Below are 18,455 nucleotides of genomic sequence, written 5' to 3'. Positions count from 1 at the left end.
AGATGGATTCTTTACCTGGCCCACACCATGTTGCCTCGTTCTTTGCTGTAGGCGTGGTGACAAAGAAAATGGAAGATGGAGCCTTCATGTTGAACATACCTGGTTTCCAGGTAACCATTTTCTAGTGGCACAGCTGCTGGCATTCACCCGTGCAAGCTTCCAGCTTGCTTCTCTGTGTCTGCAGTTCCATTTTTCAGGCTCCTCTTCGTTAGAAAATAAATGATGTGGGGGCTGCTTTTTGTTAAAAGGGAAATTCTGCTGAGGACTCTTTTACTCTATCTGCCTAAATAATTTCTTTCTATCTCCTGTATCACCTATAAACTTAGTAAGCTCTGAGGAGGAATATTCTCTTTCCTAAATGTTCCAGCAAAAGTCCCAGAATTGAATCCTCTTGGCTCTGAGTGGCCTTCCATGTGTCAAGTGTCTATCTTGAATCATCTGTGGCAAGAAGACATAAGGCTCTGATTATGTTGGCTTTTTATCGTAAGACTGCCCCGGGGCTGGCAGTGAGTCAGTATCCATGAACCATGCGCGCCAAGATCAAGGAAGGGTGGTTCCCAAGTCAGATCTGGGTAGGGTGACCCAAGGAAGTGAAAGAAGATGCTGGTTGGCAAAAAGCAACAAACAGCCCTGCAGACAAGGTCGAGCTAGACACCTGGCTCCACGAAGGAACCACCTTCATCTGAGTCATAAAATCACGATAGAAGCCATCAATAACTTGACATTTTCTTTTCACTCAGTTGTCTCATTTTAGAGCTCTCTCTCATGAGGAAGTTGAAGAATTATTATGCCCATTAGTATCTGAAGTGATGTAATGGCACTCTATCTGTCAAATTGCTTAAAATTATTTGTATTAAGGGCACAGAATGTGTCCCTAGCCTTTGCTCAAATAACATTTGCCTTCTTATTTAAAGATAATATATCTTCTAAACAGAGGATAAATGGAGAGTTAAATAAAATCTAGAGGCATATTCTAGGCAGGCCAGAGAAATTAGACACTGTAAAATTTAGGTTTAGAAATTAATCATTATCGATAGCTCTTTTAGATTAATTCAGCTAAAATGTTCAATATTAGGTTATATCGCTTTTAGTTGTTGTTCTTCCTCAAATACTATGTTTAACAAAAGAAAGAATTATATCCAGGTCCCAAACACATTCTACTAAAATATAGGCAGAGTTTGAGCTACAACAGATGCTACTCTTATTGAAAAGGAGGAGAAAATTCAGTTTACTACATAGTCATATTTTAATTTTTCTAAGTTTTACACAGCAGAAAAATTTTGTCTCTGGAATATGTAAGACCTTGATATGTATCCTCCTTCTGCAAATTATGAGCTGTGTGACTTTGGGCAATTCACTTAAATCTCTTTAAGCCTCTGTTTTCTAATGAATAAAATGAGGAAGGAATATAGTGCCTCCCTAAAGGAGTTATTATAAGGATTAAATGGCATAGGCTATTTAAAGCATGGAGTATGCTATCTGGCTCAACTACCTTTATTTTTATCTTTGTGGTATAGCTATTATACAGGCTTACTACTGTTTATGCAATCATTCTGTTGTGGCTAAAAATTTAATTTGTCTTAAAGATTTCTGAATAACCCTGAAATGTGCATTTTTGTATATAAACTATTCTTGGTAACTTAGCTTCTTTCTTTAGAATAAAATCTTCAATAGGTGCTCCCAGGTCAAGCATTTGTAGAGTCACAGCGATATTCTGAAATTCCATTCTGGTGCTCCTGACCAAGAGTGACTGGGTTTCCTTGTGGACTAGAGGTTCTTATTGCATTGCAAATAGCCACAGGAACGTGGCTTGTTTTCTGTGGAGTGACCCACACTCAGTGGTCTGTTTTCCTGGTTGCTGGCCTTTAAAAAGGCAAACTAACAAGCTGTTAGATTGCTGCCCTTTGAAAGGGCAAATCCCAGACTGCATTCCCAGACCAGAATTGCTTATTTGTTCTAGCCTGACATTTTTGTTCTGCACGTGCTAGAAGGTCTTCAGGTTGGTCCTGGTGTTTGTCCCTGGAAGCTGTAAGGGTTATGGGTAACAAGGAACAAATAAAAACATGGCAGAAATGCACCTATCTGATACTGTTGCTTTTGCCCCAATTAACTCATTGGTTATGTCTCTGGATTTATCTTAAGGAGAGGAAGAGAGAAAGATCTCTCTGTTTTTCTCTCTGTCTCTCTCTCTATCTACCTATATATTTATCAATCATCATCATCTATCTATCTATGATAGATAGAAGGACTTAAAGTAATTTTATAAAGAAACAGAATTTAAAAGAATTAAGAGAGAGATTTTCCATACACTCAATCAGAATAAGGCAGTAAGCTGATCAACTATACCAGTTTACCCAGGACTGGGGGATTTTCTGGGTTAGGACTTTCAGTGCTAAAACTGGGAGAATCTCAGGGAAACTGGTGTGGTTGGTGAACTTAGGGGAGATTTTAAGCCAGAGTAAAACCATCTTACTGGTCAATACTCCAAATAAAAGCCTCCTTTGCATAGTGTGTTTTAGACTAAATTTCTGCCCCTTGGTATAAGAGGAATTGTAATTAACCACCTTCACACCTTGCTCCTCCTCTTCAATGCCTAAGACAGTCCTGCTTGCATCAGGTTGTGGTAGGGACTCAAACATCTCTGTAAAACACACCTTCCTAAAATACCTTCAGTCCAGTTTAGTTGGTCTCTTGGTCACAGCTTTTTTTTTTTTTTTTTTTTTTTTTTTTTTTTTTTTTTTTTTTTTTTTTTTTGTGACAGAGTCTTGCTCTGTCTCCCAGGCTTGGAGTGCAGTGGCACGATCTCGGCTCACTGCAAGCTCTGCCTCCCGGGTTCAGGCAATTCTCCTGCCTCAGCCTCCCGAGTAGCTGGGATTACAGGTACCCACCACCACATCTGGCTAATTTTTTGTATTTTTAGTAGAGATGGAGTTTCACCATATTAGCCAGGATGATCTTGATCTCCTGACCTTGTGATCTGCCCGCCTCAGCCTCCCAAAGTGCTGGGATTACAGGTGTGAGCCACCGCGCCCAGCCAGTCACAGCTTGTTTTACTTCCTGTCTTTTCCGGAGTCACTTGACCTTGCTAAGATTGTTTAGAGCTTTACTTCTAAGTCACACAAGAGGAGGAACAGGATATTTTACAGGAAACGTCTGATTAAAATGATACCGGTAGGGACATGGGCATGTTGTCCTTTCATTTTTTATTCTTCTTGTGGTTTACCTTTACCATGAACATTTGTCCCAGATTCACTTCCTATGATAGCTGTGTTTTCCAATCGCCTGTGAAGAATATAAGCATTTTACTACTTGTGATGGTTAATACTGAGTGTCAACTTGATTGGACTGAAGGATATGAAGTACTGTTCTTGGGTGTGTCTGTGAGTGTGTTGCCAAAGGAGATTAACATTTGAGTCAGTGGACTGGGAGAGGCAGACCCACCCTCAATGTGGGTGGCACCATCTAATCAACTGCCAGTGCAGCTAGAATAAAGCAGGCAGAAGAAGGTGGGAGAAGCCAACTTGCTGAGTCTTCCAGCCTTCGTCTTTCTCCCTTGTTGGATGCTTTCTGCCCTCAAACATCAGACTCCAAGTTCTTCAGCTTTGGGGCTCTTGGACCTACACCAGTGGTTTGCCAGGGGCTCTCATGCCTTTGGCCACAGACTGAAGGCTGCACTGTTAGCTTCCCTACTTTTGAGGTTTTGGGACTCGGACTGGCTTCCTTGCTCTTCAGCTTTTGCAGACGACCTATTGTGGGACTTCTCCTTGTGATCATGTGTGTCAATGCTCCTTAATAAACTCCCTTTCATATATACATCTATCTTATTCTGTCCCTTTAGAGAACCTTGACTAATACACTCCTTCTCCTCCTCCTAATTATTAACATTATTATTATCACTTGTTTTCTTTATTATCTTTCTTTTCATCATTATAAAGAGCCACCATTTACTAAGCCAATACTGGTGTAAGGACTTTATATATTTCACCAAGAATTTCACGATGAATTCTATGAGTTAGGCAAGGTTATCCTTGTTTCACATGGAAAAGCAAAGGCTCCAAGAGTTTAGGTGACAATATTTTAGAATGAAGAACATGGAGGTTTGGTAAGTTGGGTGAACTCAGGTCCAAATCCTGGCCATTTTCCCTTGGCAAAGATCTTGCAGTTGTGAGGGTGAAATAGTCCTCTGTAAGGAAGATTCCACTCGATGCTCCTAAAAGTGGCACATGAAGCTGTGCTTCTCAAGCTTCCACGTACATTAAAATTGCATGGGGACCTTGTGGAAAGGCAGATTCTGATTTAGTAGGTTTGGTGGGAGGCTTGAAATTCTGCATTTCTAACCAGCTCCCAGGGGATGCAGATGCTGTGGTTCTGCAGATGACAAGCAAAGGTGGGAGTATGAATGCCTAAAGCCACACTGCCCATGAATTAGTACTGGAGGTGGTCAGAAAGATTAGAATGGTCCTGTTTGTAAATACAGTCCATACATTTCTCTTGACCAATGGAGATGTTGCTATATCTAATCAAACTGTTTGAAACCTGCAGCCAGTAAAACCAAAAGCGCCTCTCTTCAGCCAACTGCCAGTCTTTGCATCACAATGCAGGGGGCCTTTTCTTGCCTCACAAATTGGATTTCTCTTCAGTGATACTTTCTTGTGAAAAGAAAAAAGGATCTCCTTATAGATGGGCAAAAAGCAAAGACAACAGTGGTTGGCATCCTCCTGAATGCCAGTACTTGGGGTAGAAGAATTCAACACTAGCCCAGGGGATGCCAAAGAGTGTTACTGAGCTTTCTCTGCTTCAACCTTTCCCTAATTGATTAGTCTAATAGTTGATTAACCAGTCCTCTGTCACACTGCACATTGCCTAGGACATCATGAGCATTCAATAACTGAAAGCTTGTTGAATTCATTACATTCACATGCCTCTGAATGGTCTATAGAACTTCCCACTTTTTAAGATGTGTCATAAACAAAAGCAGTCTTTTTCCAATAAGTTTTGGAAACTGCGTAGCAAATCCCATTCCTGGAGGTTCACAGGACGCTGGGTGTAAAATTCTCTGGGAAACTCTGTGGTAATAACTCTACTGCACAGATTGCTTTCTTCAACGATCTGGCCAAGATTTAGGGAGCTTAGAGTTTGGATTATATGGAGGAAGTGTGTTGCAGACTCATGAGCCTAGAGTTTGGATTATAATGAGGAAGTGTGTTGCAGTCACACTGCCTTTCCCCTACCAACTATCACTGCTTAGCCAGTACTGACCACACCCACACATGTTTCCAGGAAGAGCCTAGAATAATAAATGGGGCCCACAGTTCTTAGCCCCCTGTTCTGCCTCTTCTCATGTGGAGTCACTGACTTAAAATAGTTTAAATTGCAGTAAGTTTAACATAGTATTAAATGCATTTTCAACCTATGATATTTTTGACTTATAATGGGTCTATTGGCATATAACCCCATGGTAAGTAAAGTAGCATCTGTACTCAACATTATAAACTTTGTGCTTTGGTGCTAAGAAAGCCAAGTCTTAGGCTGACCAGGATTAAGAGTAGAGTCTATAGACATGAATTAAGTATCTCAATTTGCACTGGGCCTGTCTTGAAAATATACCTGTCTTTCTGTTTTTGAATACATTGAAATCAGATTCATCTTATCTTTATTTTGGGGAAAAAACTATTGCTTTGATGAGTGAGAAATAGCAGCTGTCTTTGAAAATTCCATTACATTAAATGATACACATAAAGGTATTATTAATACTGTGCCTAACATATAGAAAAAATTATTTTGCAATTTATTGTGAGTATTATTATCCCTTGGTAGAAGGCAATATTCATTTTTAAAAACATTATTGTTATTTAAGCCATATTAATAATATTAGCAGCTGGTAGGATGAGTTTCTTAGTATTAGCTGTTCAGTTATTTTTTGTCTTTCGTTTCCCTTAATTAACATTGTTCCCCTGTTTGCATCCATCAGCTTTTGTGATCATCCTTTTACAACTATTTTAATACTTCAAAAAGAGTCGATATTCTCCGAATGAATCCCATGAAATTCCTTCAATAGAGGTCAAGAAAGCTCATATAGAAGAGATCATATTGCAAAATAAGACTTTTATAAGTAATGATCTTTTCATTTAGTGGAAAGAAGACTGGACTGGGAATAAAGAAGTTGGGTTCTAACTCTAGTTCAGCTCGTTTAAACTTGTATGCCTTTGGACAAGCTCCTGTACCTCTCTGAGTATCCCCACTTTGTCTATAAAAGGAAGGGATTCTGAGAGCTTCCTTCGAGAAGTGACAGGGATAACACTGGAGTGCCAACACCTTGATTCAATGGTCATCATGTTGCTGTACACATTACAGTCTTTCTCCTTTCTGAATCTCAGTTTTGTCTTTCGTCAAAAGATTGCATTGAAATTGACTAGATGATTGTATTGTCTTTCCAGGTACGTTAAACGCAGATTCCTCAGTCTTTGGATCATACAACCTTAGAATTCAATCTCTATGTTAGTCAGGGTTCTCTAGAAAGACAGAACCAATAGGAGATCACACACACACACACACACACACACACACACACACACACACACACACAGCGAGAGAGAGACAGAGAGAGAGAGAAAGAGAGAGAGAGAGAGAGGAGAGGAGCTTTATTAATGGAATTGGCTCATGTGATTATGAAGGCTGAGAAGTCCTACGAAAGGCCATCTGTGGACGTGAGAACATGGGAAGCTGCTGATGCCAGTCTTGGAGTCCAGAGGCCAGAGAACCTGAAGTTCTGATGTTGAAGGGCTGGAGAAGAAGAGTGTCTCTGCTCCAGGAGAAAGCAAGCACGCATTCACCTTTCCTCTGCCTTTTTGTTCTATCTTTGCCCCCTCGCACCTAGCCAATTGAATGATGCCCACATACATTGTAGGCAGATCTTTCCTGTGCAGTCCATCGACTCACATGCCAATTTCCTCAAGAAACATCCTCCTCACAGTCACAGCCAGAAATAATTTTTTATCTGTGGTCTGGGTATACATTAATCCAATCAAGCTGACACCTAAGATGAACTGTCACAGTCTCCTTTTTTAGTTTGGAGGCACAGGCAGATATAATTTCAACTGAGAGCCTTGACCCTGGAAAATAATGTTGTTTTTGAGAAAAAGGAAAAGAAAAGACCAATACTTTTCAGGAGATTGTTATTGAATCTAGCACGTTATATTTATGTGGAGATACAATTCCTACCAAACTAGTGTGTATGCTCCAGGAGGGTAGGAGTTTTTGTTTTGTTCAGTCTCACATTTCAGCACCTAGAACAGTACCCAAATGCAGTTGTTGAATGAATGAATGAATGAATGAATGAATGAATGAATGAGTGAATGATTGCTCTTAGAGTGAGGATACCTGAAGTAGTGGTTAACTAGTTTCTTTGTGTGTCCTTGACCTTTATATGCTAGCAGTTTGTGGTCGTGATAATTTGCAGTGATAAAGGCTGCTCAAAGGAGTTAGTGTTAATGTCTGGAGGTGTGACAACAACCAACATCATAGCTTCCCAAAGGGGCTATGATTTGCGTGATGATTCTAAACCGGGGATTGTTTTCCCCTGCTTAAAACTGTCCGTGTTGAGAGCATGATAACTTATGGGGGAATGACAATGTCTTTTTCACTTTGGTAGGGGTGGCTAAATCACCATGGTGATTACTGAAATTATGACATAGCCTCATGAGGCATGTGAGCAGAGATTTCAAAACTGTCAATCATGAGTGTTCCCACACATACAGAGTCCACAGTGAAACCAAGGGCTATTGTAAGTACTGTTTCATCTATTAGAGTTACCAGAAAGACTAATGTCAAAAAAAGTAAACCACTAGGTTTAAGTGAACTCTTCATCCCTTTGCTCAATTCATTATGTTTCACATCTATACCTCTCAAAGGTGGGTAAAATCTTGTTCATGATTTCCCACTGCTTTAGAATAGTATTCCAACTTCTCAGAGTTGTATTTGAGCTACTTTCCATGATCTACAGGCTCTATCTTATGATGCTCTCTCTCTTGCCATTCTGCTTTAACCCCATGGCTTTCTGACAATTTCTTAAGCATAGACAATTCTGCCTAGGAATGTATCTTGCTAGTTCTCGTTTTGGAAGATGTTCCATGTGTTGTTTTCCTGCCTGGCTCCTTCTCAATCCTCAGGGTCCCGTTCAAATGCAAACTTCCTGAAGAAGGCTTCACCACCAGCCTATCCAAAAGGAGGTCCACCCCCTGCAATCATTCCAAACTGCACCTTCCTTGTTTCCTGTAGATCAAAAATTATCCTGATGTTGTTTGAATTATTTGGTCTCTTGTTACTTGCCTGCCACGTGCCCTCTCTTCCACTACAAAATGTGACTTCCATGAGGGAAGAAACCAAAAAGTGCTTATTTCCACTTTGTTGTGTTCAGGCTTTATGCTAGAGGGTGATGAATATAATACTTGTTGAATAACAATAAACCTAAGTAGACAAAAGAAAAGGAAACTCAGTCTAGCAAATCTTGATTCCTTCAGGCATAGGAATAACCATGCAGGATATAGTACATGAAGTTCTAAAAAGCTTTGCTCTGGAACCCTGGTCCTAGTCTTTCCACATGAAATATTTCCTCAACTCAAATTTTGTAGAACTCCTTAAGGCTTTGGGGGCTGTGAAGAGGCACACAAGGCTGAATGACTCCTCCTGAAGGAATCAGCTTATGATCTTTCAGGTATCTAACTATTTGACTAATAATAAATTTATGGTTTTCTCAAAATAAAACTTCTATTGTGAGAGTGAAAGAAACAATAAGTAAAGAAAGTCTATTTTTGTTTCATTTGAGCTGGCAGCCCTCAAACTGAATTGTTTTCAATACATTAGGGCTGTCTCGCTTTCAAGAGTGTTTGTAGGTATGTATGAAATAAAAATGATGGAAATCGTATTTTTTATTAAAGTGTAGAATTATTCATAGCCAAGATTTGAAACACACACATGTAGATGTCTGTGTGATTATGTAGCAGCAGTGTGCCCTCCCTAAGATAAAAAAAATAATTCTCTAGCACAGGGTTGACAAGTCACTGCCCGTGTGTCAAATCCAGCCCACTACCTGTTTTCATATGGCCCATAAGTTATGACTGGTGTTTCCATTTTTTTTTTTTTTTTGAGACAGAACTTTGCTCTTGTTGCCCAAGCTGGAGTGCAATGGTGTGATCTTGGCTCACTGCAACCTCCGCCTCCCAGGTTCAAGCAATTCTTCTGCCTCAGCATCCAGAGTAGCTGGGATTACAGGCATGCATCACCACACCCAGCTAATTTTGTATTTTTAGTAGAGATGGGGTTTCACCAAGTTGGTCAGGCTGTTCTCGAACTCCTGACCTCAGGTGATCCGCCTGCCTCGGCATCTCAAAGTGCTGGGATTACAGGCGTCAGCCACCTCGCCCAGCCATTATTTACATTTTTATTTTTATTTTTTTTAATTTTTATTTTTTAAATTTTTTTTTATTATTATTATACTTTAAGTTCTAGGGTACATGTGCATAACGTGCAGGTTTGTTACATATGTATACTTGTGCCATGTTGGTGTGCTGCACCCATCAACTCGTCAGCACCCATCAATTCATCATTCATATCAGGTATAACTCCCAATGCAATCCCTCCCCCCTCCCCCCTCCCCATGATAGGCCCCGGTGTGTGATGTTCCCCTTCCCGAGTCCAAGTGATCCCATTGTTCAGTTCCCACCTATGAGTGAGAACATGCGGTGTTTGGTTTTCTCTTCTTGTGATAGTTTGCTAAGAATGATGGTTTCCAGCTGCATCCATGTCCCTACAGAGGACACAAACTCATCCTTTTTTATGGCTGCATAGTATTCCATGGTGTATATGTGCCACATTTTCTTAATCCAGTCTGTCACAGATGGACATTTGGGTTGATTCCAAGTCTTTGCTATTGTGAATAGTGCCGCAATAAACATACGTGTGCATGTGTCTTTATAGCAGCATGATTTATAATCCTTTGGGTATATACCCAGTAGTGGGATGGCTGGGTCATATGGTATATCTAGTTCTAGATCCTTGAGGAATTGCCATACTGTTTTCCATAATGGTTGAACTAGTTTACAATCTCACCAACAGTGTAAAAGTGTTCCTATTTCTCCACATCCTCTCCGACACCTGTTGTTTCCTGACTTTTTAATGATTGCCATTCTAACTGGTGTGAGATGGTATCTCATTGTGGTTTTGATTTGCATTTCTCTGATGGCGAGTGATGATGAGCATTTTTTCCTGTGTCTGTTGGCTGTATGAATGTCTTCTTTTGAGAAATGTCTGTTCATATCCTTTGGCCACTTTTTGATGGGGTTGTTTGTTTTTTTCTTGTATATTTGTTTGAGTTCTTTGTAGATTCTGGATATTAGCCCTTTGTCAGATGAGTAGATTGCAAAAATTTTCTCCCATTCTGTAGGTTGCCTGTTCACTTTATGGTAGTTTCTTTTGCTGTGCAGAAGCTCTTTAGTTTAATTAGATCCCATGTGTCAATTTCGGCTTTTGCTGCCGTTGCTTTTGGTGTTTTAGACATGAAGTCCTTGCCCATGCCTATGTCCTGAATGGTATTACCTAGGTTTTCTTCTAGGGTTTTTATGGTATTAGGTCTAACATTTAAGTCTCTAATCCATCTTGAATTAATCTTCGTATAAGGGGTAAGGAAAGGATCCAGTTTCAGCTTTCTACTTATGGCTAGCCAATTTTCCCAGCACCATTTATTAAATAGGGAATCCTTTCCCCATTTCTTGTTTCTCGCAGGTTTGTCAAAGATCAGATGGCTGTAGATGTGTGGTATTATTTCTGAGGACTCTGTTCTGTTCCATGGGTCTATATCTCTGTTTTGGTACCAGTACCATGCTGTTTTGGTTACTGTAGCCTTGTAGTATAGTTTGAAGTCAGGTAGCATGATGCCTCCAGCTTTGTCCTTTTGACTTAGGATTGTCTTGGCAATGCGGGCTCTTTTTTGGTTCCATATGAACTTTAAAGCAGTTTTTTCCAATTCTGTGAAGAAAGTCATTGGTAGCTTGATGGGGATGGCATTGAATCTATAAATAACCTTGGGCAGTATGGCCATTTTCACAATATTGATTCTTCCTATCCATGAGCATGGTATGTTCTTCCATTTGTTTGTGTCCTCTTTGATTTCACTGAGCAGTGGTTTGTAGTTCTCCTTGAAGAGGTCCTTGACATCCCTTGTAAGTTGTATTCCTAGGTATTTTATTATCTTTGAAGCAATTGTGAATGGAAGATTCATTCATGATTTGGCTCTCTGTTTGTCTGTTACTGGTGTATAAGAATGCTTGTGATTTTTGCACATTGATTTTGTATCCTGAGACTTTGCTGAAGTTGCTTATCAGCTTAAGGAGATTTTTGACTGAGATGATGGGGTTTTCTAAATATACAATCATGTCATCAGAAACAGGGACAATTTGACTTCTTCTTTTCCTAATTGAATACCCTTGATTTCTTTCTCTTGCCTGATTGCCCTAGCCAGAACTTCCAACACTATGTTGAATAGGAGTGGTGAGAGATGGCATCCCTGTCTTGTGCCAGTTTTCAAAGGGAATTTTTCCAGTTTTTGCCCATTCAGTATGATATTAGCTGTGGGTTTGTCATAAATAGCTCTTATTATTTTGAGGTACGTTCCATCAATACCGAATTTATTGAGCATTTTTAGCATGAAGGGCTGTTGAATTATGTCAAAAGCCTTTTCTGCATCTATTGAGATAATCATGTGGTTCTTGTCTTTGGTTCTGTTTATATGCTGGATTACGTTTATTGATTTGCGAATGTTGAACCAGCCTTGCATCCCAGGGATGAAGCCCACTTGATAATGGTGGATAAGCTTTTTGATGTGCTGCTGAATCCAATTTGCCAGTATTTTATTGAGGATTTTTGCATCGATGTTCATCAGGGATATTGGTCTAAAATTCTCTTTTTTTGTTGTGTCTCTGCCAGGCTTTGGTATCAGGATGATGTTGGCCTCATAAAATGAGTTAGGGAGGATTCCCTCTTTTTCTATTGATTGGAATAGTTTCAGAAGGAATGGTACCAGCTCCTCCTTGTACCTCTGGTAGAATTCAGCTGTGAATCCATCTGGTCCTGGACTTTTTTTGGTTGGTAGGCTATTAATTATTGCCTCAATTTCAGAGCCTGCTATTGGTCTATTCAGGGATTCAACTTCTTCCTGGTTTAGTCTTGGAAGAGTGTAAGTGTCCGGGAAATTATCCATTTCTTCTAGATTTTCTAGTTGATTTGCGTAGAGGTGTTTATAGTATTCTCTGATGGTAGTTTGTATTTCTGTGGGGTCTGTGGTGATATCCCCTTTATCATTTTTTATTGCATCTATTTGATTCTTCTCTCTTTTGTTCTTTATTAGTCTTGCTAGTGGTCTGTCAATTTTGTTGATCTTTTCAAAAAGCCAACTCCTGGATTCATTGATTTTTTTGGAGGGTTTTTTGTGTCTCTATCTCCTTCAGTTCTGCTCTGATCTTAGTTATTTCTTGCCTTCTGCTAGCTTTTGAATGTGTTTGCTCTTGCCTCTCTAGTTCTTTTAATTGTGATGTTAGAGTGTCAATTTTAGATCTTTCCAGCTTTCTCTTGTGGGCATTTAGTGCTATAAATTTCCCTCTACACACTGCTTTAAATGTGTCCCAGAGATTCTGGTATGTTGTATCTTTGTTCTCATTGGTTTCAAAGAACATCTTTATTTCTGCCTTCATTTCGTTATGTACCCAGTAGTCATTCAGGAGCAGGTTGTTCAGTTTCCATGTAGTTGAGCGGTTTTGAGTGAGTTTCTTAGTTCTGAGTTCTAGTTTGATTGCACTGTGGTCTGAGAGACAGTTTGTTATAATTTCTGTTCTTTTACATTTGCTGAGGAGTGCTTTACTTCCAATTATGTGGTCAATTTTGGAATAAGTGTGACGTGGTGCTGAGAAGAATGTATATTCTGTTGATTTGGGGTGGAGAATTCTATAGATGTCTATTAGGTCCACTTGGTGCAGAGATGAGTTCAATTCCTGGATATCCTTGTTAACTTTCTGTCTCATTGATCTGTCTAATGTTGACAGTGAGGTGTTAAAGTCCCCCATTATTATTCCGTGGGAGTCTAAGTCTCTTTGTAAGTCTCTAAGGACTTGCTTTATGAATCTGGGTGCTCATGTATTGGGTGCATATATATTTAGGAGAGTTAGCTCTTCCTGTTGAATTGATCCCTTTACCATTATGTAATGGCCTTCTTTGTCTCTTTTGATCTTTGATGGTTTCAAGTCTGTTTTATCAGAGACTAGGATTGCAACCCCTGCTTTTTTTTGTTCTCCATTTGCTTGGTAGATCTTCCTCCATCCCTTTATTTTGAGCCTATGTATGTCTCTGCATGTGAGATGGGTCTCCTGAATACAGCAGACTGATGGGTGTTGACTCTTTATCCAGTTTGCCAGTCTGTGTCTTTTAATTGGAGCATTTAGTCCATTTACATTTAAGGTTAATATTGTTATGTGTGAACTTGATCCTGCCATTATGATATTAACTGGTTATTTTGCTCGTTAGTTGATGCAGTTTCTTCCTAGCCTCGATGGTCTTTACATGTTGGCATGTTTTTGCAATGGCTGGTACCAGCTGTTCCTTTCCATGTTTAGGGCTTCCTTCAGGGTCTCTTGTAAGGCAGGCCTGGTAGTGACAAAATCTCTAAGCATTTGCTTCTCTGTAAAGGATTTTATTTCTCCTTCACTTATGACACTTAATTTGGCTGGATATGAAATTCTGGGTTTAAAATTCTTTTCTTTAAGAATGTTGAATATCGGCCGCCACTCTCTTCTGGCTTGTAGAGTTTCTGCTGAGAGATCTGCTGTTAGTCTGATGGGCTTCCCTTTGTGGGTAACCCGACCTTTCTCTCTGGCTGCCCTTAAGATTCTTTCCTTCATTTCAACTTTGGTGAATCTGGCAATTATGTGTCTTGGAGTTGCTCTTCTGGAGGAGTATCTTTGTGGCGTTCTCTGTATTTCCTGAATTTGAATGTTGGCCTGCCCTACTAGGTTGGGGAAGTTCTCCTGGATGATATCCTGAAGAGTGTTTTCCAACTTGGTTCCATTCTCCCCCTCACTTTCAGGCACCCCAATCAGACGTAGATTTGGTCTTTTTACATAATCCCATACTTCCTGCAGGCTTTGTTCATTTCTTTTTCTTCTTTTTTCTTTTGGTTTCTCTTCTCGCTTCATTTCATTCATTTGATCCTCAATCGCTGATACTCTTTCTTCCAGTTGATCGAGTCGGTTACTGAAGCTTGTGCATTTGTCACGTATTTCTCATGTCATGGTTTTCATCTCTGTCATTTCGTTTATGACCTTCTCTGCATTAATTAGTCTAGCTGTCAATTCTTCCACTCTTTTTTCAAGATTTTTAGTTTCTTTGCGCTGGGTACGTAATTCCTCCTTTAGCTCTGAGAAGTTTGATGGACTGAAGCCTTCTTCTCTCATCTTGTCAAAGTCATTCTCTGACCAGCTTTGATCCGTTTCTGGCGATGGGCTGCGCTCCTTTGCAGGGGGAGATGCGCTCTTATTTTTTGAATTTCCAGCTTTTCTGCCCTGCTTTTTCCCCATCTTTGTGGTTTTATCTGCCTCTGGTCTTTGATGATGGTGACGTACTGATGGGGTTTTGGTATAGGTGTCCTTCCTGTTTGATAGTTTTCCTTCTAACAGTCAGGACCCTCAGCTGGAGGTCTGTTGGAGATTGCTTGAGGTCCACTCCAGACCCTGTTTGCCTGGGTATCAGCAGCAGAGGTTGCAGAAGATAGAATATTGCTGAACAGCGAGTGTACCTGTCTGATTCTTACTTTGGAAGCTTCCTCTCAGGGTTGTACTCCATCCTGTGAGGTGTGGGGTGTCAGACTGCCCCTAGTGGGGGATGTCTCCCAGTTAGGCTACTCAGGGGTCAGGGACCCACTTGAGCAGGCAGTCTGTCCGTTCTCAGATCTCAACCTCCGTGTTGGGAGATCCACTGCTCTCTTCAAAGCAGTCAGACAGAGTCGTTTGCGTCTGCAGAGGTTCCTGCTCCTTTTGTTGTTGTTGTTGTTAACTGTGCCCTGTCCCCAGAGGTGGAGTCTACAGAGACAGGCAGGTTTCCTTGAGCTGCTGTGAGCTCCACCCAGTTCGAGCTTCCCAGTGGCTTTGTTTACCTACTCAATCCTCAGCAATGGCAGGCGCCCCTCCCCCAGCCTCGCAGCCACCTTGCGGTTAGATCGCACGCAGACTGCTGTGTTAGCAATGAGGGAGGCTCCATGGGCGTGGGACCCTCCCAGCCAGGTGTGGGATATATTCTCCTGGTGTGCCCGTTTGCTTAAAGCGCAGTATTGGGGTGGGAGTCACCCGATTTTCCAGGTGTTGTGTGTCTCAGTTCCCCTGGCTAGGAAAAGGGATTCCCTTCCCCCTTGCGCTTCCCAGGTGAGGCGATGCCTCGCCCTGCTTCAGCTCTCGCTGGTTGGGCTGCAGCAGCTGACCAGCACCGATTGTCTGGCACTCCCTAGTGAGATGACCCCAGTACCTCAGTTCAAAATGCAGACATCACCGGTCTTCTGTGTTGCTCGCGCTGGGAGTTGGAGACTGGAGCTGTTCCTATTCGGCCATCTTGCTCCGGCCCCCTATTTACATTTTTAAATGTAAAACGTAAACCCTAAAAGAGACTGTTGGTGTTTCAGCAGGAATAGTTGCTCGAAGAGTTGAGGGCATTGTCCATTGGCCCCCACAATATTTACTCTTTGGCACTTTACAGGGCAAGTTTGTCAACTCCTGGTCAAAGACATAAACTTGTAGCACAGTGTGACTGTTGGAAATCCTGCTGGAAACCCTGTAATAATAGTCTATTGTTGTAAAATATTCTTCACTATATAATTTAGGGAAATAGTATGTATACTATTCTATTGCCTAAGTCTCTAAATTATGCCTTTAATTCTCTGATTGCTAAGTAATAAAAACATCAATAATAAGAATAAACTCTAATAATAATAAAAATATTTACTGAGTACATACTGTGTTCCAGGCACTATTCAATGAGTTTTTAAAAAATTAGCTGTTTCTTTGATGTTTTCTTTACTTACTGTATTAGAAAGTGAATGCCACTATTAAGGCTACTCCAACTAAGCTGCTTACCTTACTTCTAAGTAAAGTAAGGACTCTGCGTGACACAAGCATTCCTAATATGCTGAATGAATGTTACAGATGATGACTCAGCTCCAAAGATCCAGGTGTCAGGGGTTAGAAAGCAGCAAGAGAAATATGTGTACGAAGGGACACACCTGTACCATCTCTCACCATGCTTTTATTTAGTTTCTTCATCAAGATTTCTAAGAATGAGTACTTCAGGAACTTCCTCACGAGAATCCTCTACAAGTCTAAGTCAACGTGAACTGTATTTCTGCTTTTGAGAGGAATATGAGGCCTTGCATTGCTTTGGTGCCTTCTATATTTCCAGATCATGAGCTAAGGATGTTCACTCCGTAATCACATTTACTGTTGAGTGCTGTGACATCTTCAGTTAGTCCTCTTGGGTCCAAGGATATCTAATTACTAGCTTCTTCATAAAGGTCAACCAGCTAACACAAACATTACGTGGACTTAGGAGGTCACCCTCAAAGTTCTGAGTAGAACACATAGGAAGTGTTTTATAAACCCTAAAGATGAAATTAGAAGACTCCTGTTGATAAATTCAGCAAATCTTAATTCTTTGAGCATTTCCTAATAGCATTTTGAGGTTATTTTCCCCATCCTGTGAGTCACCTGTCAAGACAAATAGAAATACACTGCTTTTTCATAATTGAGGAAAGAGATGATGCATGCTACTCTTTTTATTTATTTTCCTGCCTAAGGAATAATGAATCAAGCATTGGGTTAATAATTGAACTTAAATCTTCTTGACCAGTTTTTCTCCATGTCCTGAAAAACTTCACCAAACTGAAACATTTTAATATCAACAATAATCCGTCCTCGAAATGTAAAAGATGTCTTTTTAATGCCTACCATGTCTAACAATGTTGTCCTACTAAAAGCTTTGGAATAATTTTTCTTAATCTATACTTTATTTCACTGTCAATGTGCATATGCTGGTGAGTATATAATGTGGAGAAAGGAAAAACATTTTAGAAGCTCTTGGCAAGCCAGTAGTGAGCATGCGGATGCCCCCTAAATGAATGAGGGAAGTACTTCCGTCATGTACAGCATGAAGGTACAGAAGGACTAGTTAGTATGCTTAACATCACTGGTCTTTGCTACTATTGTTTGGTATTAAGAAATACATTAATATTAGGTAGACTTTATAGTTGTATATTCCTGCTCCAATTTTGCCACATTATATATTCCTGCTCCATCTTATTTATTCTGTATTTACATGTTTCCTTTTACTACCTCCAAAAGAGAGTTGGTAATTTTTTAGTTTCCAGGAATTCTTTACATTTTAATGTTTGAGGACATGTAGAGGATTCCTAGACTACTCTTCATCCTCACCTTCCTGGTTCTATTTGACCAGTGAAACCCAAATCCGCCATTAAAGCCCAGACAAACATTCCCTTGAAGTGAACCTGACCTGAGATTGGCCTTGTTGTCCTGTCCTCTGCACTTTAGAGCTTTTGTTTTTTGTTTTTGTTTTGTTTTTGAGATGGAGTCTCACTCTGTTGCCCAGGCTGGGGTGCAGTGCTGTGACCTTGGCTCACTGCAATCTCCACCTCGCGGGTTCAAGGGATTATCCAGTCTCAGCCTCCCAAGTAGCTGGGACCATAGGCGCATGCCACCATGCCTGGCTAATTTTTTGTATTGTTAGTAGAGAGAGAGTTTTACCATGTTAGCCAGCATGGTCTCGATTTCCTGACCTTGTGATCTGCCCACCTTGGCCTCCCAAAGTGCTGGTATTACAGGCGTGAGCCACTGCGCCTGGTCAAGTTTTGTTTTATTTCATTTTATTAATTTTTTTGAGACTGAGTCTCTCTCTGTCGTCCAGGCTGGAGTGCAGTGGCATAATCTTGGCTCATTGCAACCTCTGCCTCTTGGGTTCAAGTGATTTTTCTGCCTCAGCCTCCCAAGTATCTGGGATTACAGGTGTGCGCCAACACGCTTGGCTAATTTCTGTATTTTTAGTAGAAATGAGGTTTCACCATGTTGGCCAGGCTGGTCTTGAACTCTTGACCTCAAGTGATCCACCCTCCTCAGTCTCCTAAAGTGCTTGCATTACAGGCATGAGTCACTGTGCCCATCCCACTTTAGAGCTTTTGATAACTTCCTGTACTGAAAATATAAATGCATTGCATAATTGGACAATGGCTATTTATTTGTGCCTCTTGTTCTCCCATCATATTGTGAGCTGAGCCGTCTTCATTGTTGTACCTTTAAAGCCAAACTCAATGCCTGGAAGAGAAGGCAACTATATAAATATTTGTTAAATAATGAAAAATG

The sequence above is a fragment of the Rhinopithecus roxellana genome, chromosome 20, assembly GCF_007565055.1.
Source record: "Rhinopithecus roxellana isolate Shanxi Qingling chromosome 20, ASM756505v1, whole genome shotgun sequence".
Classification (NCBI taxonomy): domain Eukaryota; kingdom Metazoa; phylum Chordata; class Mammalia; order Primates; family Cercopithecidae; genus Rhinopithecus; species Rhinopithecus roxellana.
The sequence above is the reverse complement of the archived record's forward strand: the minus strand, read 5'-3'. Positions refer to the sequence as shown.